Source organism: Canis lupus, chromosome 23 (genome assembly GCF_003254725.2).
Source record: "Canis lupus dingo isolate Sandy chromosome 23, ASM325472v2, whole genome shotgun sequence".
Lineage (NCBI taxonomy): Eukaryota > Metazoa > Chordata > Mammalia > Carnivora > Canidae > Canis > Canis lupus.
This window is the reverse complement of record NC_064265.1, coordinates 35,862,060-35,886,924: the sequence shown is the minus strand read 5'-3', so window position 1 is coordinate 35,886,924 and position 24,865 is coordinate 35,862,060. Positions and strand designations below refer to the sequence as shown.

At 47.4% G+C, this 24,865-nt stretch overlaps 1 protein-coding gene across 15 annotated transcripts in view; it reads left to right on the top strand.

Annotated features, from left to right (window-relative positions):
- The window catches only part of NMNAT3 (nicotinamide nucleotide adenylyltransferase 3), a 114,578-nt gene that overhangs the window by 491 nt on the left and 89,222 nt on the right, over positions 1-24,865 (top strand). For 2 of the 15 annotated variants that reach the window (XM_035704812.2, XM_049099654.1), the window contains exon 2: positions 27-97. The exons of 12 other annotated variants lie outside the window; for them this stretch is intronic. The gene's annotated coding sequence lies outside the window, so the exon portion shown is untranslated. Of the gene's footprint in view, positions 1-26; positions 98-23,747; positions 23,876-24,865 lie in introns of those variants that run through there. One more of the 15 variants, XM_025448816.3, reaches the window with a different exon arrangement.

Below are 24,865 nucleotides of genomic sequence, written 5' to 3'. Positions count from 1 at the left end.
CACTGCTCCTTTGGCTCTGACCCCAGGCAGGCAGACACGAGCTCGGATCCCACCTCCCCGCTCTGGCAGCCTGCACTTGCAAGGACGTGGCCAGCAGGTACTCCTCGTGTGCCCCGTGTGCCCGCCACCGGGCCAAGTGCTGGGCGTCCGGACGTGGTGCCCTCGGCGGGGCAGCCCACCAGTCTAGGGGAAAGACCTACAGCCGGTAGATAGTCTACACACACAGTGTAAGCGGTTAGAACTGTGCTAAGAGCTGGGTAGATAGAAAGTGCAGGGTGCCGGACAGCCTCCAACCGCGGTCTCTACCTCTGAAGGGTGCTGGAGCGCAGACTTCAGCGGGGGTCCAGCAGGTCCAGGGTGCAGAACCACAGAGTAAACACATTTTGTTAGGAGACAGTGTGGCTTGTTTGAGGAAAGGAGGGTCTGTGGGGCCTGCCTGCAGAGAGCTAGGAGGAAGCCAGTTCCTGAACTTCCTGCCCTGCAAAAGGGGGAGGAAGATTGAGGTGCCTATTCATAGAAGATTGAGGTGTTGAATTTACAGGATTTAGGGGGTGTGCCCTGGGTAAGGGAAGTACAGGTGAAAACGTTTCTGGATGGAGAAGGATGACGTGGACTCAGGTGTGTGCCTGCCTCTGAGCAGACTCCCTTCCCCTCTCCTGGAGTCTACGTCTCTTGTCTGAGTAGAATCCCTCAAAACAGCCTGTTCTGTTCCCTGAAATGATGCCCGCTTTGGCTCTTTATTCTGGAAGCATTTAACTAGTACTCACTTTCTACTGGCTCTGAGAGTTCAGAGAGAAATCTGCCATGGGCCTGCCCTCCTGGAGCACATGGAGGATGGGCCAGGGGAAGTAAACTGAGTTTCAGCTTGTGGGCTCAGTACTCTGGGAGCCTGGTGGAGGGCTTCCGACCCACTGGCCTTGCTGGGAGTGCCCCTCTGCTTCCAGCCAGGTACCCATTTCCCAGAGAGCCTCATCTGTTATTGCCAGTTCCACGAGCCCCCAGAACATAAGGCTCATGTTCCGACCATCAGTTGCTTGCTCATTTTCATTGGTGGTATCACCCCCTACAGCTGGCCAAGCAACTCTCCAGAGGCAGTAACCCCTCAGATCTTGAAACTCCAGGGATTTAGGAGGGGTTGGACACTTCAGGGAAGTGTCCCTTCTTTGTGTCCACCTCTTCATGTATTTTATTGGCTTGAAGGATCCCAGATTTCTAGGCTCTGTTTACACAGTTGCTGTAGACTTGAGGATTTGCTCCATGAAAACTGGCTGGGAGGCCCAGACAGTGGGGGAACACAGTTGACAGAGGAGTCTGGCACAGTTTTTGGGGTAGTGGTAATAAAAACAGAGGACAGGTGTTAACAGAAGCGTGTCTTGGTGCAGCCACTCTGTTTCCTCTTGCAGACCATGGCAGTGCCAGCCATGCAGAAGGGAAGGGGAACCATAGGCCAGGCAGTTGCAGACCTGGGTCCAGATTCTTATTTCTTACTTCAAATCTCTGTGACAGACCCTGGGCAGGTCACCTATCCTCTGATTGTGCAAGCTTAACAGTGCTTGGTGTACAGTTGGCCCTGAAGAAATATTAACTCCCTCCCTCTTCCCCTAAATGAACTAAAATAGGAATAATAATAGAGCCTAGGTCAGAGGATGATTATGGGATTTAATGAGTTAGTGTACCTAAAATACATCAAGCAGTGCCTAACACGTAGGAAGTTGGTACTGAGATACTATTGTTCTTATTCCTTATTTTGGGCCAAAATTGGTGAAACAGGGCAGGAGGACTGTGGGGGTTGGGGGTGAGGAGGTGGCTCTGAGGGTCTGTGCAGGGCGATTAGCTGAGGAGGGTGGGTTATCTGTGGCCTTGCTTTTACCGGAAAGCTTGGGCCCAGAGGAGAAAGGAATGTTCTGCATGATAAAAGGCCTATGGGGAGCCACACTGTCAGAAGGCCCGGAGTTTGAGGTCTCTGGCCAGAGAAACAGGGCAAAAGCTAAGGGATATATATGGGAGGAGGTGGGGACCAGGGTGAAAAAGATCTAAAATTGTCTTGTTCAGTTTGTATCTCTACCCCACAGCTCAGTGTGGGTGCCCTGTGAGGGTCTGCCCCTGCGTCATACTGCCCTCGACCTTCCTAGGGGTGTGGTAATGGCCTGAGACTGGTCTTAGAGCTGGAGAATGCCATCCTGTAAATCCTGCTTGCAGAGGAGTACTGGGCCCAGAATGAGTGGTGAATGGATGAACCTAAACCCGAGAGGCAAGCTTCTGGGTGTTAAAAGTGTGCTGATTAAAAGAAAGGAGTGTGAAGATAGGCAAAAGAGCTAGTGTTTTCAAGTACTTGCTCATGACCAAGTATTTTCATGTATGTTGCCGTGTTGTGGTGAACACTGCAGCTTTAGAGTCTGATAAAATTGCTTGTGTGACCTCACGTGAATCGTAGAAACTCTAAAGCTCAGCTTTTGCATCATCTGGAAAATGGGAATCATTGTGTAGCTGGGGTACAAAGATGCACGAGTACCTGGCTTGGGAAGGGAGGGGGGGATCCAGCTTCCAGCTACTCACTGCGGACAAAGTCCCAAGGCAGAGGGACCATTGGTAATGAAACAAGGAATTTACTTCAGTGAGGCCAACACCCAGGAGACAGCAGACTAACATCTTAAAGATTGTTGCCAAAGTGTCAAAAACACTCCCAGGTTTATATAAGGAAAATGTGGGACAAAGGTCAGTGGGTACAGGCAGGTGGGCAGTAAAGGTCAGGTCGATCGGTGTCTTGGGGTGTGTCATGGGGTCTTGCTGGCTCAGGGCAGTCCGGATGGCTTGAGGGGGTAGTTTCAGTTCCCATCAGGGATGCTTTCCTGCAGGGTCTCTTGCCTAGTTAAGAGATGAGCTGGAAAGAACTAATTAGGGAGCTTGAGGCCCAGAGGGAAGTAGTTGAAGTCCTCTCTCAATTGTATGAACTCCCGGGGCTGTTAGGAGTATTATGTAATGCTTGTAATATGAAGTGCTGTCCTAGTGTGCAGACCGCCGTATGGAGAGTGCTCAGGCCGTTACAGTTGCTGTTATTATTATCATATTTATCAGTCCTCCAAATGATCTCCACTGAGATATGGAAACAGAAGGCCACAGACACAGATGGGTGGCTTTGATTTGGAGCTCAACCCCATCTAGAAGCAAAGACTCTCTGCAGACACTAACCAGACAACTCTTGTGAAATGAAATCAACTTTATGTGCATTTCATTCATTACTTAAAGCATTTGACTATGTGAAATCTTAAAAGGAGAAAAACCCTGCAAATTGATAATTTATGTGCCTTTCAAGTTCAGGTATTTTATCATCTAGATAAATCTTCCATGCCTCTATGTAAAACCACTTTCAGCTGTCGAAGCTCTTAAATAAAGTGGATTGTCCTGACCAGTGTCTGTCTTTGCTCGTTTATCATAGTTCCCTGGTGAAGACAGACGGATCCCACTTTGCAGGGCAGGCCTCGGGATGGCAGCTCCTACCCCACTGTTTTAGCCGCGCACTTCTGCATGGTGGTGTTTAACCAAGCACAGTGGACTTATGGCTCCCTCATCGTTGTCTCTCTCACATGCCCACAGACCCATAGCCTCAGTCCAGGAAATAGGAATAGAAAGGCATTCGTTCGGTCTTTAGTATGAATCTGGGGAAATCTAAGGTTCTCCGTGATGGGTTTTTGGATGAAAGTGCCTTGGATGAGGGTGGCCGCGACTTCTGGAAGTAAGAACTATCTGTTCTTTCTCCCTAGGAGTGGCATCTCTGGGTCTGGCCTCCTCTCCAGTGTAGGTCTGATCTGCATCGCCATGCCTCCCTGACCAGAACTGCCCCTAAAGCCGGAGTCCTTGGAACAGCTGTAGAGACACAGCCTATTGCAGGGAAGCTTTTCTGAATTGGCCCTTCCTTCCCACAGTTGCAGTGGGCACCCCTGCTGTGCATGCCCTTCTCCAGCTGACCTGGACTTGCTTTTTGCTGGGCTGTGAGCACTTCCATAGCTGTTGGACCAAGTGTTCCTGGTACCCAGCTCTGCGCCTGGCTCCTTGATCCTCCCTCCCTCTCCCTCCCTTCCTTTAGGCAGGGTCCTGGGGATTACAATGCTGAGTCAAAGTGACACAGTCTCAGCCCTCCAGGGGCCCATAGACATCACAAGACAGGTTATTAAGAAAGGTAGAATTAAGCACATAAACACATGACGTCGTGTTATAACCTGGATTAACTGTCAGAAAGGAGAAGCCTGGCGTGCTAGAAGAATGTGAAGAGGTGGGACAGGTACAGAAATCTGGTCAGTATCAGCATAAAGCATGTCCATAAAGGTTGGTTGGAGGCTTATACTCATTCATTTATATGCCTTTGAAGACTGGTGGATGGTATTTTTCTCTAAATTCTGGTGTGTACTTTAAAAAGTAATCATGCTTTAGCTTCAGCCTCAAAATGGCAGAAGAATGCTAATGTTCAATTTACTTAACCCTTTGGAGTTAACAGAGCCTCTCCTTGGATGTTATCTCATTGGATGCTGCAGTCCTCAGCCTCACACATCTACTGGGTAGTGGTGGCAAACAGGCATCCGGCTCGCCTGAGGGTAAATCTGGGGGGTGGGTCCCGGAGCCCTCTCCCTTCTGAGTGATAGGATCAGTCTGAAAGCCTGTTTTCACTTTCTCCGATATCCCTGGGTGCACAGGCTCAGTGAGGTTCCAGCATAGATTCCATCACGTTGGAGCTAGTGACCTGCCACCGAGAGGACAGTGTAAAGCTGACCGCTGTTGTCCAGGAGGGCAGGACTACCCCTGCAGAGCTGGGTGCCCCAGCACCATTTTTCATGAAGAACCAGCAGTCCTCCAGAGAGACACCATGCCTGCCTTCACGCCCATTCAGTTCCAATGAGAACAAGGAGAAAATAACACCAAAAGGCAGGTTTTCGTGTTATTAATAAGACATGATCCAAACAGCCTCAGGAACCATTCTGTCTTCATGACTGAATATTATTAGAGAGTTATTTTGTCTGGCCAGAGCTGACGACAAAATACATCTTCGATCCCCACCAGTCTCAGATGTGGACCTTATTACAAGAGATGAGCTACCATCTTCCCCGAAGCAAAGGGAGCAAAGTAGCATTGCTGTGCGCAAATTGAGAAGGCCAATCTTGGTGGGTGTGACTGCCGTGTTCTCAGGGTGCAGCTTTAACGGGGCTGTAATCGCGTGGCCCTGAGCCGTGGAGGAAAGAAGCAGCTCTGGAAATCTCCCTCCCATGAGGCTGACACACAGCGACGGTATTTATTCCCCTTTGGAAGTGTGCGTTAAGTGGTAGGTGTTTACGAAAAAAGGTTCTGGGAAGTAAATGTGTCTATCAGTCAACCCATAACTTTTTAGAGCTCCTAAGATGGTTTTAAATTAGAGCCAGTCTTCCTGCCTTTCCACCTTCCATCCGTCCCCCTCCCTTGCTTCCTTCTATGGAAGTGAACTGTCAAGGCAGGACACAGCCCAGGGAGGAGCGTTGGAACTGACTTGCAGAAGCACAGCTAACAATTATTGAAGGCAGACGCTAAGGGTTTAGTGCCTTGATGCTGGTCCTTCCCACCTCGTCACAGTGTTTGACAGAGAAGGGAGTGTGGAGCAAGGCTGACCAAGGCTGACCAACGCAATTCAGCCTAATTGCATCCTAACCGCAGCCATCAGCAGCTCGGCTATCAGCCAGTCTGCTCGCTGAAAAGCGTTGTAAGTGAGGAGGGAAAAGAATGATGAAAACAAGTGATGGAACTCACCCCCACTTGGGCCTGGTGAGCTGCCCGTGGGAGAGAGTGAGTGACAGTGTCAGGAAGGGAATCGCACCAGGCCAGGTAAAGAGCAGGCTTTAAAAGGCTAGGAGTCTCTCTGTGAGCAGGTGATTATTAGGGCAAAATGCCTGTTACGTGAATTAGTGTATAGGAGTCTAACTTGAAATTACTCTCCACTTTCAAATGTTCATTTGAAAGATCAGAAATGAGTGTTTATTGCACGGACTCTATGCTTAGTATGAAAGACTGCTTTGCTTTTCATTTCTCCCATCTGGTCTCCTCCTATGTAATTTTTACAATGCTGTCGGTCAACCTTGTCTTCCTGTGTGTGTGTGTGTGTGTGTGTGTGTGTGTGTGTGTGTGTGAGAGAGAGAGAGAGAGAAGAAGGATGCCAGTGTTTTACCCACTTTGTATTTTATGAGCAATCAGAGCACTGCAGATGATACAAGGAGGAAGGCTGCCTGTTTCAGGGGTCCCTGAAATACTACCAAACCGTGGGCTTCTGGGATTCTGTCTTAAAATAATTTGAAAAGTGAAAAAAGCCACTGTGTAAAGATGCATCATTATTTATAATGGTAAAAACTTAGAAGTGACCTGAATACAGAGCATAGGAGAGTATAGTCAAACTACAGATTGATGGAATATTATGTAGTACTTAAAACTATGAAGATCAGTACACATTCAGGAAAACAGTCTGCAAGGATACCTCAGAGCAACCAAGAATTGCTCTAGAACCAAGGAACTAGGGATAACTTTTTTTCACATTTCAAACTTTCTATATTGTATTTTGACTCTCCTTAAAAAAAAAAAAAAAAAAAAATCCTAAGGGCAGCCTGGGTGGCTCAGTGGTTTAGTGCCACCTTCAGCCCAGGGCGTGATCCTGGAGACCCGGGATCAAGTCCTGTGTTGGGCTCCCTGCGTGGAGCCTGCTTCTCCCTCTGCCTGTGTCTCTGTCTCTCTCTCTCTCATTCTGTGTCTTTCATGAATAAATAAGCAAAATCTTAAAAAAAAAAAAAAATCCTAAAACAAGCCAAGTTAAATAATGACCTTTATGTTTGCAGTTTTAAGGGCACTCTATTTATGGCCTTCTCTTGATTAAATCTTTCAATCAAAAATTTCTAAAGTCAGTGTTGGCTCCCTGCCTCCATGTCTCTGGGCAAAGGACTACTCTGGATCCACTAGCTAAGTGGCCTGCAGATGTGCTCACTCTGGCTTGTAGATTCAGATTCTCAGGGGTTTTTATGGTGAAGAAGGCTGCTGCTCCTCCTTGATGTGTAGCTTCGTGTCCTTCTGCTAGCTTCCCTCATTCTTGCTCCTCACTGGTGGGATGGGGATAGGAGATTTGGGTTTATAGTCTTCGAGGGTTTTGTTGGCAAAGTTTCAGCAACCTCTGCCCTCAACACACATGCAGTTCTTAGGTCAGCAGTTATCTGGGGCAGCCCTGCGTCATTGTGGCTTCCTGTCCTGCTCAGGCACTGGTACTCCAGTACCTCTGGGACTAGGTTTTGTTTTCTTAATACCAACTACCCCTTAGTTGGCCTTAAACCCATGTATCCTCTCTGCCTGGCACTGGCAAGGGCCAATGGTAGGTCCTAAAGCAGCAGTTCTCAAACTCATTCAATCGGCTATAGATTGGCACATCATAACATGCGTCGTTATTTGAGACAAGACTTTGAGTCTGGTGATTGATTTGGGAGGAAATCCCATGAAGCACTAGCAGAAAATAGGGAAATGAGCCAGGCGAGCACATTGCTGAGCAGGTCACCGGTGTGGACCATTGGAGTTTGAATCTGCTAGGAATCTCTGGCAGCCATTGTAGAACACCCGTCCCAGAGTTAGCCTGTCCTGGGGTGTGGGGGCTGAATATATAAGCACCACTGCTGTCCATCATTGGGTGAGTATTGCTCCCTACGTGGAGTTAATTCTCTGGGGCTTCTGGAACTTTCCATTTGCCAGGTGAAGCATCAGAGCAAAGGGATGCAGATGCTAGCACGTGGAAGTCAAGCTGGCTTGCCTTAAAACAGTGAGGTCTGAGGGGCTTCTGGGTGGCTCAGTCAGTTAAGCATCTGACTTCAGCTCAGCTCATGATCTCAGTGTCCTGACATCAGGCTCCCCACTCAGCAGGGAGTCTACTTGTCCCTCTGCCCCTCCCCCCTGCTCATGCTCCCATGCAACACTCTCTCTCAAATAAGTAAAATCTTAAAACAACAACAACACAACAAAAGACAGGCCTGAATGCTCAGGGCACAGCACTGACAGGGTCTGCTGTGACATTCTTCCCTAAGCACCACGAACATTATCAATGTTCTAAACTGAAAATAACCAGATTCGTAATTCTGTGCCAAATCAGAGACCCCTTTATACTAAATTGAAGACTGCGTTAAATGGTAACCAACCCCAGAAGTTTATGAAAAATTGTGGGAGGAAATCTTTAAATAAGAAAACCATTACCATATTTATCCCTGTGAACTGGGATGGCCTATTAATATTTAACACTAGTGGAATGCTAGTGTTCACAGCTGTACAGTTTGAGACTCCACAGTTTATTTTTTTTATTTTTATTTTTTTTGAGACTCCACAGTTTAGAAGAGGGCCTGAGTGTGTAATAAGATTGATCTTTATCATGGCAATATTTCCACCTCTGTTGTATCTTGACTTTTTTTTCTCTTATTTCTCAAGTACTACGTGAAGATGATCTTAAAAGAAAAACTCATTGGGAGACCACATTTAAACTCGTTTGTCAACCTATGATTCTATCTCCAGTGCCGTGTTTTAATATTAATACTGGATTCACCATACTGACACTAATACCACAGGGTGGGAGAGAATTTCTGTAGTTATGGCTTTAGGCACTATGACAGATGTTTTGTGGTCATTGCATTTATGTAGAAATACTCCACCTCCATTAAAGATTTAGTGAGCTCTTCATCAAGATATCTACTCACAACTGAGGCCTACAAAATGGTTATGCTGACATTTCAACTTAATTCACTCTTAAGTTTTGTGGGTCTCCATCCATTTTATATGCTTGGTTTGTTTGTTTCTATGCATGGAGGAGGAATAGTGCCAGAAATTTGGGGGCATAATGCAGATTCTAGAAACATTTTTCATGTACTTATTATTACTAACTCTCTTGGCATATTTGTCACTACAAATGAAGGCCTTATTCCAAGAGATTTAAGATTGTTCATGTCGCAGGCTCAGTAGAGTTTAGTGGCTAAACCCTTTGCTCTGAGTTATAGGCTTTTTAGAATGTGTAGAGAAAAGAGTCAAGATCCCAGTGTTTTAGAGAAATGTGGCCATTTTCTGTTCAGCTATGGTTCAACATGCATTCTGCAAAGGATGAGCTGGTGAGCACCTGGTGCTCATGCCCTGTTCCTGCGTCCTGTGTGGATGCCAGACATGACTCAGTGCATCCTCCTGCATCCTCCTCTGCAGGGCGCTCCTTGCAGCCACGGCACTTCGTCAGTACTGGGTCACTGGGTGAAGCCTGTGCAGTCTCCATGCTCTTGCTCATCCTTGCCATTGCTGTGAACGGCCAACAAAGGAATCTTTCATAGTCTCTCTCAAAAACAAAACAAGGATGAATGCAAGAGGCAGTTGATCACCCTGTGCCTTTTTACTTGTGTCTCTGCCACGCAGGTGGTGGTTATTCAGTTTGCCAACGTTTGTCTCCCTCTTTTCTTCTACCCTGAGCATTTGATGTTTTTCCTTTCTTCTTATTTTTTCCTCCAGTGTTTCTCAGAAGATAAAACAGGAAGCCCCAAATTATTTGCTGATTGGTTGCATAAAGTTCGGTTGAAGCGATTTGTATTAATGGGAATGCATTGCAGGTTTAATTTTTTTCCCCCTCCCACTTCAGGAGGGCTGCTCTGTGGTAGGTTACCAGTGACCTCCACATTGCCAAGTCTTCTGGGCTTTCCCTGTATGTATCTTCTGTACAACATTTGATAACTCTGACCATGCTCAGCTCTTGAACTCTTCTCTCTTGGATTTTCCTCCTTCCTGCACGATTGTTTCTTCTTCGATTTCTCTCCCTGCTGCCTTTCCTCTGCTGGCATTTTTGAGCCCCAGGGTTCTCTCTTTGGCCTTCTCTTGACATGTCCATACACTCCACCTGGATGATTTCATCCATCACCTTTACATAGGTGCCTCCTGCAGCCCCATCTCCATATGCCCCCTCTCTGCCCAGACCTTTGTATCTGGCAGCCTGCTGAATGGTGCCTCTTGTGGTTCCCATAGGCATCCAGAGTCAGCATCTTTCACTTTTTCTAGGTGATTCCTGTTTTCACAGGCCAATCAAATACTTGCCCCTCTCAGGTTGTTTCTGCTACCTCCTTGGGGTCACAGGTAAACTGTTGTAAGTTTGTCCGAAGACTTCCATCTTAGAAAATGAAGTGTAAGACAAAGGCACAAACCAAGAGCTATTCCTCAAAGTTTAGGGGCTTAAAAGAAAACAGAAGAAATAAAACGGAATGCAAAACAGGAAAATCAAAAAGCGAAGAGGCCCCACAACACAAAAGGGTCCCCTTTTAATTTAATTAGCATCTCTCACAGTTCCAGGGGTTGACTGGATTCAGCTGGGCAGGTCTCACTCTGGATCTCTCATTCAGTGGCAGTTAGATGGTAGCAGGGTGGGGGTGGGGGGCCGGGACCTGGGCCAGGCTGTTGGCTGGAATGCGTCATCATGCAGCCTGCGTTCCTCACAGCATGGCAGCTGGATTCTAAGAATAGATATCCTAGGGGACCAACCTGAGAAGTCTCCTGGTGTCACTTTTGCCCTATTTACCATCCTGCCCAGCTTCAGGGGGATGGAACATAGACCAACCTCTTAATGGAAGGCAGGTCACATTGTGGCTGTGCTGGAAAATACATCCTGTCATAGTCCCCACATATGTCTGACTGTTCCTTTGAGAACTGCCTGGAAGGCCACAGCTTTCTGTTTTGTTTTAAATTTCTCTTTTTATTTTTCTTGAGTCGGTGACATATTTACCTGATTGGAAAGTTAAGAAGAAATAAGTATAAATGTATACTGTGAAAATGTTCTTTCTCATCCCCTACGCCTGTCTCCTCATAGACAACCACTGTTATGTTTCTTTACATTTTTTTCAGTTTATAGGTATTTTTATATTTCTGTTCTGTGCTTTTCTTTTTCTTTTCTTTTTTTTTTTTTTGATTAACAATATATCTGGGAGAAATTTCCTTATCAGTACATAAAGGGTTCTCTTGTTCTCTCTCCTTCCCTCCCTCTCCCTCCCTCTCACACTTTCACTCAGATGCAGAGTATTCTATTGTGTGCCTTTACCTTAGTTTACTTAATTAGTTCTCTACGGGTGGCGCCAGACTGTTGCAGACACTACTGCAGTGAATAGCATTTATGTGCCGTCTTTCATGGGATAGAATACACTGGAAGCCTTCCTTGAGAGCTGTAGTTAATTGTGAGCATCCTCTTCCCGTATACCTCACCTCCCATCCCATCCTGGCATTTCCCCTGCCTCCTCTCATTGGACCCACGGCCACCCAGAGGTTGCACACTGTGGCATTGTAGCTCAAGGAGCTCTGTGTCCACAGCATACAGAGGAGGCCTGTACTGAGGAGGGGGGAAGGAGGGAGAGATTTCTGGCTGCCCTGTGTTCCCCGTCCTCTAATTTCATTTGTGACTACATCTCCTAATTCTAGTTACTGAGCATGTCACCACTTGAGCGTGTTGCCAAAACTGGAATCAGGTCCTACCCTGTTCTGCTTGGTCTCGTAAGTTCAGGCCCAAGCCCAGTTTTTGTGCAGTCCCCCTGGTCAGCCCAGAACCACTCTCTGGCAGCTTGTCTTATCCAAAAGTAGCACCACATTGGGGGTCATTGGGGGAAAGTGTGGATGGTAGTCATCATATAGTACTATGATATCATCAATGAGTTGTTATCCTATAAAAAAAAAACAGCAAAATAGAATTCTTCCCTTGTTGAGGAAATATTCTGAAATCACACACTTTTTCTGTTTCCAATAGGAAATGTAGTCCCTGAGGAATACACATTGTTTTTGTTAAGAAGGTCAAACTTGACCCTCCCCAAGAAAGATTGACAGTTGTGCTTATTGCTTTAAAGAAAGCTCTCTGGGGGTGCCTGGTGGCTCAGTCGGTGAGGGGTCTGCCTTTAGCTCAGGTCATGATGCAGGGGCCTGGAATCAAGGTCCTCCTTGGGCATCTCACTCACTCAGCGGGGAGCCTGCTTCTCCCTCTCCCTCTGCCTCTCCCCTGCTCGTGCTCCCTCTTACTCTCACTCTCTCTCAAATAAATAAATAAATCTTTAGAAAAACAAAAACAAGAGGAGCAGGGTGCCTGGGTGGCTCAGTAAGTTGAGTGTCTAACTCTTGATTTTGGCTCAAGTCATGATCTCAGGGTCCTGAGATTCAGCCCTGCATTGGGCTCCAAGCTCAGCAGAGAGTCTGCATGAGATTCTCTCTCTCTCCCCTTCTCTTGCATACGTGCCCATACTTTCTCCCAAATAAATAAATAAATCTCTAAAAAAAAAAAGAGCTTTTTTTTCTATTTTATTTTTTATTTTACTCATGAGAGTCACAGAGGAAGAGAGAAGGAGAGAGAAAGAGAGAGGCAGAGACATAGGCAGAGGGAGAAGCAGGCTCTGCAGGGAGCCGGATGTGGGACTCAATCCTGGATCTCCAGGATCACAACCTGGACTAAAGGCACAACTAAACCGCTGAGCCACCCAGGCTACCCAAGAGCATTTTTTTCTGCCTTGGTTTGGGAACTCTCAACAAATAATCCTGTATGTCCCTATATGTTTGCTATTTGATTTCCCTACTGTTTTTCTTTTCATTGTACAAAGAAACCTTAATCTTTATTCCCTTCTAAGCTGGGAATTGGTAGGAAAACACAATAGTTGACTGAAGGCTTGTGTGGTTGCTAGGAAGGGGGGTTTGATATAAGTCAGTGGGTGCCCTTAAGTCCATGTCTCCATGGTTCCCAGGACAAAAACCTTAGAAAATTCCAGCCAGAAGACAGAAGGATGTCCATCCGTGACCAAGCCAACATCTCTTCCTCTCATGGTCAGTACTTGAGTCTTCGTCAGGGCAGACAGACCAGGTGTGGGTTTCATGGGGTCCTTAACTTTATGATCCATATATGTTGTGAGGGGAAGGCCCAGATCCTCTGCTGGAAGAAATCTTAGCATTTATTTATTTTTATTTTTTTAAAGGTTTTATTTATTCATGAGAGATACAGAGAGAGAGAGAGGAGAGGCAGACATAGGCAGAGGGAGAAGCAGGCTCCATGTAAGTAGCCTGATGTGGGACTCGATCCCGGGACTCTGGGATCACGCCCTGAGCCAAAGGCAGACACTCAACCACTGAGCCACCCAGGCATCCTGAAATCTTAGCATTTAGATAGACTTTTCATTTTATAGATGAGGAAACAGGCCAGAGGAGTTAAGTGACTTGCCCGAGGTCACACAGCAAAGTAGTGAGAGCGGAGCTAGATTGGAGTCCACATAATCTCACTCCTGAGTCTGATATTCCTTACTAGCTGTGTGACGTTGAGTAAGCCCCATTATCTCTCAGAGCTTCAGTCTCCTCACCTGTGAGGATAGACACAATAATGGCCTTCCAGAAATTTCTGGAACCTGTGAGTATGTTAGGTAGGTTACATGGCATGGGGAATTTGGGTTGCAGATGAAATTAAGGTTGCTAATCAGCTGATCTTACACTTATCTTGGGTTGTCCAGATGGGTCGATGTGGTCACAAACATTCTTGTAAGTGAAAGCAGAAGACAGGAGAGTCAGATTCGTGCAGTGCGAGAAGGACTGGGTCAGCCATGACTGGCTTGCCAGAGGGAAGAGGGCATGAGCTAAGGAATGTGACAGCCCCTGACAGCTGGAAAAGGCAAGCAGCAGATTCTCCCCTGGAGCTCCAGAAAGGAGTGCACCCCTGCTGACACCCTCATCTTAAAGTGAGACTCTTTGGACTTTTGACCGCTAGCACTGTAAAATAATAAAATGTGTGTTAAGCCACTATGTTTGGGGGTAATTTGTTATAGCAGCAACAGAAAACTACTACATCTATAAAGGCAGATAGTCACACCTGCCTCAAAAAATGGCAGCATGGAGGCAGGGAGATAAGGTTTGAAAATGATCCAGCAGAGCTCCCAGAACATAGTGGATGCTTGCTAAACAGTCGTGTTGGTAGTGGACGGTGGTGGTGGTGCTGGTGCTGGTGCTGGGCAGTGGTGATCATTAATAAAGAGTAAAGGCGGAGTAGCCAATGGCTGGTAACTCTGAAGAGCCAAGGTTGGTGCCTCTGAGGTGAGGTTCAGGGCTATTAGGAGGTTAGTAGGAGACACCAGCTGGCCCAGGTAGGTGACCAGAGGCCCCTTGACAGAGAACCTTTCTACTTTTGTAGTCCACAGGCCTTCCTCCAGTTCTTCAGCACTCCATTTGGCAGTGCCATCCTACACTGAGGGAGCAGGAGCTAGGAAAGGGCTGACCCTGACCCTACGACCTGTTCCATTTGGTAGAGACCTGCCTCAGAGATGTGGTAGGATGAGGCCTCTCTCTTGGCCCAACACTGGCTCATTCTAATGCCTTTGGTTGCCCTATGGCCTTAAAGATAATTTTTTTTAATATTTTATTTTTTTAAAGATTTTATTTATTTATTCATGAGAAACACACACACAGAGAGAGAGAGAGAGAGAGGCAGAGACATAGGCAGAGGGAGAAGCAGGCTCCATGCAGGGAGCCCGATGTGGGACTTGATCCCGGGTCTCCAGGATCACACCCTGGGCCAAAGGCAGGTACTAAACCCTTGAGCCACCCAGGGATCCCCGGCCTTAAAGATAATTACTGCTGCAGTGTCAGCATCTGAACTTGGGTGAGCTCATTATAGCCTGGGCAGTATGCTGGGTGCTCCCTGACAGGGCCTGGGCCACGGTCTCCTTCAGTCTTCATGGCAGCCCTCTGAAGTGGCCTTATTTCCTTATTTCCCATATTACAGAGGAGCAAACAGAGGTTAGGCCACTTGCTCAAGGTCAGATAGCCTATCAGTGACAGAGCTGGGACTACAAGCTAGGTTCATTTGACTCCAGCTCCAGCTTCCTGTGCACAACTGGTCACTGAGTAGAAGAGAGATGACCCACCCACGGGCTGACGGACAGAGCATAGGAGTGCTGTGTTTGGATGGGGTGGCCTGTGGGAACAAGGTCCCTAGGGTCTCTGGAAGGAGGCTCCACTCGAGGGAATGCTTTCCATGCCCTCCTGCACCCCTGGGAATGGTGGAGCGCCCGGGTGGACAGAGGTGGCACATGTTTGCTTCCTGGGCCCTGTGGTGGGTCCCTCAGGGTTACCGCAACCGCGTCCACCTTTACTTTCTTCAGAAGGCATATACTGACCTTCAGACTGCTGTTAGATGATAGCAGATTTTTAATTACTGTTAATTTTATCAGGCGTGATCATATTACGGATAAATAAGAAACTCTCCTATTTTTAGTAGGAAATTATTTTTGAAGCATTATTTATTTTTGAAGCATTTAGAGGTGAAATGTCATGAAGCATTTAGAGGTGAAATGTCATGGTTTTTATAATGTGCTTTAATATGCTTCCAGGGGAAAAAAGATGAAGTAAACATGGAAATGTGTTAATGACCATTTGGAGACCTCTGTGTCGCAGTTCATTATGCTGTTCCGTCTACTTCTCTGTATGTGGTAATTTTGTATAAAAAAAAAAAAGTTGTTTTTTTTTGTTTTGTTTTGTTTTGTTTTTTTTCCATAAAAATCATTCACAGAGCCCTTAGGATGTACTCAGTCTCAAGCTAAATTAGACATAGCTCTGCACTCTGGAGACCCACAGATAAATGAGCCACAGTGGTAGGGACAAGCTTGGGGGCAGAGGTAGAGAGGCGTGACAGGGCCTGGTGGGGACAGTCCTTGGAGGAGGAGCCAGCTTGGAGAGGAAGTCCTATTATAGGACCTGGTTCTGACCCTCCCAGTTGTGCAGTTGCTTTGGTCGAGCTGTTTATAGTCAGTGCTGAGTCAAGTAACTAAGAGACAGCTGGCCGAGGCCTCTTTAATGCGTGATCACTGAAGGACTCCCCGCAGTGTGTGACTGTCCTTCCACAGGCAGGGTGATTTTTCCTTCATAGTGGCGTTATCCCTTCGCTGTGTTATCCTACAGAAAAGGACTGTGGTGTTTTGTCAAGCATGTTCTCATGGTACATGCTACTTACTAGGAATTCCATTGTCACTGCACATTCCCTAGCACATTTTCTTTGGCAAATTCTGTAATCTTTTGGGTTCTACATGAAAGTTCATTTTTCAAACTTAGCGTTGGATTAGATAATCAGGTTCCTGATCTCCTGTTAGCCTCCTCTTTCTTTTTATTTTTTCCTTATCAAAACAGCCAGCCGGTGAAGAGGAGCAGCCCCCGGAGTGTCTTATCTTCTCAATGTTTATGTTTCCAAGGACTTTGCCAAATCTGTGGAACTGTGTTGGGCATCTTTTAATACAGACCTCACTGCTAACCTACTGGTTAGCAGTCTTGCTACTAACCTACTGAGCAGTCTTGGCCAAGCACTGCTCTCGCTCTCTAAATACAGTGTTATTCTTCAACTAAAACTCGATTTCTTTCCTGTAAGCCTTTGGACATATGAACACATAATAGGTGACCTCTGAGTGGTAATTTCATAAATTCTTGGTGAAATGAATTGTATCAGATCAATATATCCGTGGACTCATCACATTTTTTGAGCTGCAAGGGACTTTAAGGTGAATCTGGTACAGCTCTGTTAGTGGAGGAAACATTCATTTTAACTGCATAGTCAATTCTCAATTAACAAGGGTAATGGAGTGGAAGGAGGTCAGTGATAATCAAAAATCATGGTGAAAATAAAATTATAGTCAACACTGGATTTTCTGGGGGCTGATTAACTGGCTTGTGGATTAATTGAGGTTAAGACACGGTGGGCGCCAGGATGTCATCCCCTTGGTAATTGGTCAACAGCTGCTTACCACCTGGCCTCTGCCCACCCCACTCTATCTGTCTCAGGGAAGAGAAGGGCTTCCTGGGAGCTAAGTCTAGCAGAGCTGGCTAACCTTGGCTGCACTGGTACCATGACAGCATAGACGTCGGTCTCGGGAGCTAGGTGAGGGCTGCTTTTAGGGTTTGTCCCACCATTGAGCTGTAGTTCTCAAACTTGAGCTGTATCACACCGACCTGGAGGACTTGTGAAGAACCAGGTTGCTGGACCCCAGCTCCAGTTAATGATTCAGGAGGTCTGGAGTGGGGTCTAAGAATTTGCATGTCCAATAGGTACCCAAGTGATGCTGATACTGCCAGCCCAGGGACCGCACTTGGAGAACGGCAGCTTTCCAGATCATTCTTTCCATCCCAGCTGCATGTGAGCATTGACTGCGGAGCTTCTTAAACCTACCAATGCTCGCGTACACCTCAGCCAATTATATGAGAGGCTCTGGAGGTGGGACCTATGCGTGAGTGTTTTTAAAAGTCCCAGGTGATTTTGATGTGCATCCAGGATCGACTGTATCCTGCTCTCGGGACTGTTTCCTACACCTCAGGAATCTGTATACAAGGGTCATGATTTTGTCCATATCTTAACTCCTTGTATATTTAATACTGATTTAAATGAAGTTTTGTCATGTAAATTCATTCATTTAAAAAGCAAACTATATGTCGCCTTCCTATGGGAAAACTAGTTTCACAGGCTGGATAAGGGACATGCCTGTAAACACATAACAAGTTCTTGCCTGCACTCCTCTTACATCCCATCACACTTTGGAGTCTGTGTTCTGGAACTGTACTTTTTACATTTTTCATAAGGGTGATGGAATGTATTATTTCTGTCCTTCACCCTCTCTTAGGTCAGGTAGGGTTGTGCCACCTCTGAATACACCTGATCTTCTGGCCACAAGAAACTAGGAGATCATCTAGAAGAATCCATAAACCATGGTGTAGCCCAGGAATGGAATACTGCTCAGCAAAGAAAAGAAACAAACTACTATTGCACACAGCCACTTGGGTGAATCTCAGACATTATCCTGAGCCAAAACCAGCCAAGACTAGACACTATATGATCCCATTTATATTTAGAGTTCTAACACATAGAAGAGCAAGACTCATCTATGGTGGAAAAATTCAGAATTGGAGTTGCTTAGGGGAAGGGGGACAGGGAGATTGAGTGCGAAGGGACAGGAGAGGAAGGCTTTCTAAGGTGATAGGATGTTCTGTATCTTCCTAAGCCTTGAAGTTATGTGAGTGCATGCACGTGTCAAAATTTGTTGAATGGTGACCTTCAGGATGTGTGCATTTATTTGATTGTATGTTCAAAAAGAAAAAAAACACTGAGCAAATTAATGAACTCCAGTTAATCATATGCATGCCAGAGCATTTAGGGAGCCGTGCACTGCTGTCTGCATCTTACTTTGAAAGGCATCAAAAAATTAAGGTGGATTGACGAATGGATAGAGGGGTAGACATGTGGCAAAGCAAGCATCATAAGACATTAGTGGTAGACTCTAGGTGGGGGATATCCAGGTGTTCATTTTAAAATTCTCTCAACTTTGCAGCATGCTTGAAAAGCTTTCACATTAAAGACTGGGGGGAAATGGGCATATACCTTCAGAACAATAAACAAGCGTTCCTCCCACATGCCTGAGCTTTCTAACAATTGCCACTCTGGTGGGTCTTGCCAAGGAGGCTCCTGTGGAAGACAGGCTGGAGGACCAGAGGGGGAACCAGGAGGGAAGGACTGCGGTCCTTAAGAGAGGCTGCTGGATTAGGAAAGCAGTGTGGCTCCCCTGTGCTGGGCCCAGATAAGAGGTGAAAGCAGAGGGCCTTTCCTTCCTTCACCCGTGCTGTGACCTGGAGGGTCCTCAGGAGCATTGCCTTGACTGGGAGCCCTGGGGAGAGGGGCCGTGCAGAGGCTGTGGAGATGTGACCTGCAAACACCAGCTGGACCCTGCCACCAAAGGTTGGTAGGAGTGAGTGAGGAAGAGAAGGGGCTTCCTGGGCTCCTGTTACTGCCCCAGTACCTCACTGGATATCCTGAGCCCAGATGTGGCTGGGGGAAAATTGGGATGCTGGGGCATGAGCTTACCATCATGGGAATCAGGCAGGGGCAGTGGCAAGGGCAGCCTTCTCAGGCCTGGTAGTGGGTTCTCTAGGGGGCCCCCAGCACTGACCAGGGACCTGCTGGGTCCTCCATACCCTCAGCACACCCCCATGATACAGCACAGCTCACCTGTGACACAGCTCCACAGCCCCTCGCCCCCACGCTGTAATCCCGCAGCACAATCCCAACACCACGCCCAGGTCACACCTTACAGTATACCCTCATGGCCCATCTCATGATATACACCCACAGCATCACCCCCCTGAAACATCCCCCCCACCAACATGATTTCCACCACACACCATGCAGTACATCTCTATCACCTACGCTTGACCCTCCCCACATCCACAGCACACCTCCCTCTGAGACACACCAGAGACCCACCTCCACGGCAGACTCCCCACCACAGAAGCGCCCACAGATCCTCTGTAGCATATGCTCCTGTATAACACCCCCTGCTACCCACCCCACTCCTCATGGAGCACACACACGCACCCTTATGATGCACCCTTGCTTGAGTGGAAGCCCCCTTGCCTTTGCTGTGGAGGGAAGAGCACCTGCACGCTAATCTGCTCTTACCTTTCCTTACTCATGCAAGGATCTTGAGAGACACAGAAAGGAGGAGAGCAATTTACTTACTCTTGAGGGAAGAATTTATGATTGATGTCTAAAGGATGGTTAATATGCTGATTACATCTATTGTTTCCTGCAAAAGTGAATGAGCCCATCTTGAATACCAAAGAGCCTGGGGCTTGCATGGAAGGGCAGTCTGAGCCCCTCTTGGTTTCTGAGCCTTCAAAGGCAGTGGGGAGTGAGATGACCTGGACTTTGTGATCAGACAGGAGCTTGTCCTTGCTCTGCTTCTTCCAGCCTCACATCTTTGGCCAAGCCCTGAGCCTCAGAGCCCCAGGTTTCAGTGTCCTCATCAGAAACAAAATGGTAATACTTCTCTGTACAGTGTTGGCGAAGATTAAAGATACACAAAAGGCAGTGTAGTAGCAGGCACAGTAGATGTGCTGCGAAAATAGGAGTTAGTAGACCTAAAAAGTGCCTAGTGCATAAAAAATGCCTCAAACAGTAACTTTTAGCTATTTTCATTGTTACTGTTATTGATTTACTGCGATAGTTAATTATTGTCATCTATGAGGATTTAAAATGTGAAGAGAGCACAATATTTAGAACTTCCACAGCTACAATGATAAGAGTTTTTGCTTTGACCACAAATGGCATTCTGAACATTTAAGTATCTACTTGTTGGTTTTTTCCCATGCCTGACCCCCCTCTAGAGTGAGTGCCTTGAGAGCAGGCATTGTCCATACCCTTGTCCCCAAGACTGAGCACAGTTGCTCATGGAAGATGTTAGGAATTTGGATGATGGCATGGTTTTTCTTTTTCTTTTTTTTTTTTAAGATTTTATTCATTTTTCATGAGAGGCAGAGACATAGGCAGAGGGAGAAGCAGGCTCCCCGTGGGGAGCCTGTTGCAGGACTTGATCCCAGGACCGCGGGATCACAACCTGAGCTAAAGGCAGATGCTCAACCACTGAGCCACCCAAGGATTGGCACAGTTTCTTGATGAGCAAGTCATTGCAATATTAAAACTTTTTAGCTCATCCAAGCTATGCTTTTAAAACAAAGTCACCAACAGCACCTTCCAAGCTACAAAGCCACTGGTCGCGTTCTCATTTACATGCTACTCTGTCAATTAATGTTACATGCCAATTAAATGGGACATTAAGCTGCCAGTAGGCATGCAACTTTGCGTGCTAGCATCCTCTTCACCTCAGTTAGTGACCTGAATTCATTGCCTCCCACCCATTGCCAAGATGCTTCCTCATCCCCGTCCCAGCCAGCCCAGGCCGGAACACAAAGACAGCCAGACAAAGCTCTGTGCTGCATCTGGTTTGGGAGAGGGGTCAGCGATGCCAGTGACTGTGGCTGCATCCTTGTGAATTCCAGTCATAGTATGGCCATAGTCACTCGAATGCATCTGACTAGTGACAATCCCATCTTTTAAAAATTCCTCCTAGAAGCAGAAAAAGCAAGTGTTTGTGCCCGAGAGTACAGGGGCTGTGCCTGTCACCTAAAGCATGCAGTCTTCAAGAAATCATTGCGGAGAGCCCTTGGGGCAGCAGGTCTGCCCCAGCTGAGCTCTCCCCTAGTTTGCTGCAGTCTGGGCCCGGTTTTAGGTAAACTGCTCATGGTGAGCAAATGTACCTCTCCAGAAGGTCTGGTCTGACACAGCCCACCAACTTGCGTTCCATTTTTCAAACTCTTGCTATTATATTGCCATTGGCAAAAGCTGCAGCAGTGCTTAATTCTTCCCTCCCTCTGTGGCTCAGGCACTTCAGTAATTTAAAAGTGCTTCTTTTCCTTCTTCATCCAGAGAAGTAAAAATAATTATAATAGAAAATGGGTAATTTGCAGCTACAATGCCAGGCTGATAATCAAAAACTTGTAAATGGAAACATGAGCATATGTTTATCACTTCTTGAAATTAGAATGCAGTTGAAAGTAGCTGTGGCCTCAAAGAGGGCATTATGGAAGGCAAAGAGGCTTAGTTGTTTGTTGGGAGACCTGCCTGCTAATGAGGCTTTTAAGTTCTGTTGCCTCAAGAGCAGCAAATAAAGGAAGACGTCCCTGGATGCTGCTCAGCTGTTCAGGGGCCCTTAGGTGATCGTTTGTGGATTGATCACTCCCCTGTGTAAAATCATGTTGGGGCTCCCCAGCCACCACCATCAGGATCAGGTTTGATCTTGTCAATATAGAATACAAGGCCCTTGGCAACCTGGCGGTGGTGAACCTTGTCATACCCTCCCTCCGTCCATCTTGGCTACTCTTTTGACCTTCTTGCAGCCCATCCACACACACACACACACACCCATGGCCTCCCACAGGCTGAGGCTTTGCAGATGCTGTTATCTCTTCCCAGCTGATTTACCTGCCTAACCTCCTGTTCATCTTTCAAAACCCAAAACACCTATTGCCTCTTCCTGGAACACTTTCATACTCCTTTTGCATCCTTCCCCAGCCTGGCTGGGCGGGAGATACTCCTCTGTGCACACAGGCTCCCTCTCTTTTTATCTATGCCAGTTCTTACTTACCACGTTGGGCTGTGAACGTTGGTCAACCCATCCGCCTCCTTACAAAAAATAGGTGAAATCTATAGGCAGTGGGTAGCTTATCCTGCTGTCTCCTTGGTTCCTGGCATACTCTTAGGTATATAGCAGGTGCCGACTGATGTTTACAGAAGGAAGGGATTATTAATGGCAGTGGAGTTTGGAACAGTTTTTTTTTTTTTTTTTTTTTTTTAAGATTCTATTTATTTGATAAAGCGTGAGCAAAAGCAGAGGGAACAGCAGGCAGAGGGAGATGGAGAAGCCTCGATCCCAGGACCTTGGGATCATGACCTGAGCCAAAGTCAGACCCTTAACTGATGGAGCCACCCAGGTACCCCAGAACAGTTTTCAAATTTGTCTTAAAAAAGCACAGTTATGGGACGCCTGGGTGGCTCAGCGGTTTGAGCAAATGCCTTCGGCTCAGGTCACGATCTGGGATCCGGGATCGAGTCCCACATCGGGCTCCCTGCATGGAGCCTGCTTCTCCCTCTGCCTGTGTCTCTGCCTCTCTCTCTGTGTTTCTTATGAATAAATAAATAAAATCTTTTTTAAAAAAAAAACACACAGTTATCACATAGCCATGGGTAAAATAAATCCCACAGTGCATTGCACAGCCCGCGGGAATGTTTGGATCCTCTCTGTCCATGTTCATTTTGGTGATAAACGAAGGGGCAGATCAGGAGGTGGGCCTGCCCGGTTTTCAAGTCAAAAGCAAAACTGGCCTGAGAGACCTCATGGTTTCTCTTCTGTCTTACATTCTGCGTGCCTCGGTACCACAATCAGGACAGCAGTACGTTCACTGCTTTGCATCTTATTTCTGTGATGGAATTGCAAGGATTGAAGACCACACAAATGCTTTCAGCATGAAAAAGAGGTCAGTCTTTTTAACGAAATGTCTGTGAGCCCAGGAAGCAAGTTTATGTCCGTTTATGCCATGGCTCTGTAAGCCGGAGTCCGGCTCTCTGCCTAGTGAGTGGGCACGTCGGCCAGCGGGGGGCTTTCTCATCACCGCACTTATTCTGAGTCAGTTCCAGACTCCTGGGTCAGTAGGAGTGCAAGGTTTACATTTAAATTAGGTCCGTGGTTTGAAGTTGACTTAATTCTTATCTGCACGTTAACTTGCTGAAGCTAATCAGGTATCTCGCATGCCCCAAGCCAGGAGGAAGAAGGGGCAGGTGTGATTGCCACCCTAAGGGTCTCACCTATAAGCCACTGAGGCAGAGTGGGGATGTTCCAGAGCCATCCTTGGCTGGGCTATGCCATCATGGGACTCTGCGTGTGCCATGTGCTTTGCCAGCCCCTGGGACCCAGGAACAAGAGAGGAAAGGAGCCCAAACTGGGAGGTGGGGGGAGAAGTGCCGGTCACACATGCCCCTGGCCAGATCTCTTAGCTTGTCTCCATCTCCCTGACCTGAGAACCGTGAGGCTGGACTGGAGAGTGCCCCTGGTCCCCTGCATCTGGGTCTGAGTTAGGCCACACGGCTGACTATGTGATGGGCGGTGAGTGAGTCCGAGTAGGGAGGGGAAGTATCTGGCAGCTGGGATTTGCTAGAAGAGTCTCTGGAGCTGGGGAAGGGCTGGTGTGTGAGGGGCCTCATTTCTCCATTCAGCCAGCCTTTCCCAAGGCCAGATTATGCTCCGGTCCTGTGCTAGACTGAGGTCATAAACACAGGGAGCTGGGCCGGGCTCTCTGGGCCTGGAGTCCGTAATCTGGTGGGGGTGGCAGGTGTGTACGCTGCCCACATGCGCTCAGCTGTCCGCATGGCCCAGCCCCGCAGGCCCGGGAGTCCGTGCTCTGCCGACCGGTCAGCCGTGTTGCTTCTCGAATGTGTCTGAGCCCATTGTACTTAGTAAGTACACCTAACTTTATTAAACATTAAATATTACAAACACCGATGGATTGTGAGTATAAAAGGGAAGAGTGGGGTTTCTTGAGTCATGGGTGCTTTGAAGAGACTTGAAAAGGTGACAGTGCCCCACCCCCCCCACCCCTGCATCCTGTGGGGTGTTGAGGAAAGAACTGGACTCAAGATTGGTGGTGGCAGAGGCAGGGGAGTCTGAAAGTCAAGACCGATTCCATCCTCGTGGTCTTCCTGTACACCTTCAGGTGCCCTCCACCTAAAAGACCTGGAATGGGGAATTGTCACCACCCGATAGGGTTTGTGAAGCGCTGGTCCCTGCTCCAAAAACAAAGCGTAGGTCCTGCATCAAATCACTTACCTGTATAGGTTTAATTTAAAGCAAAAGTTTGCCTAGACCTTTTTTGATTGACTCCCTGCTTTGACCATTGGTTTCTGCTCTACCAGCCAGCCAGGGTTAGGCAAGAGAGCTTCTGTGGCACCTGGGTGCCAGGTGACTGCTGGGCTGGGGCCAAAGACTCACTCCTAGGAGCAAAAGCTTATGGGGCAACCTTTCTGCCTTAACAGAAAGCCAGAGGACAGAGGGGAGCCAGGGAGGGACGAGTTGCAGTGTGCAGCCAGACCAGGCTACACCAGGGAGTGGGGAGCAGGACACCTCTGTGAGGACGTGGCCCCACAGGTGGGAGGAAGGCCAGGGTCCTGCATTACAGAGAGGATGAGAAGGGAGGTCAGAGAACGAGCGAGGAAGCAGAGTGTATAGGATTCAGTGCTACATGAGTTTTAGGACATCCTCTCCTAAAGGGGGCCAGACTCACTACCACACAACCAACTGGACAATGGTGCTGTTCATTTATGGAGAATTGGAGGAGACGATATGGATGGGAGCATTCCAGGTAGAGAGAAGAGGTCCAGGGACGGAAAGGAAGCAAGTGGCTCCTGGCCAGATGCCTGGATTTATTCAGCAAACATTTATTAAGCTCC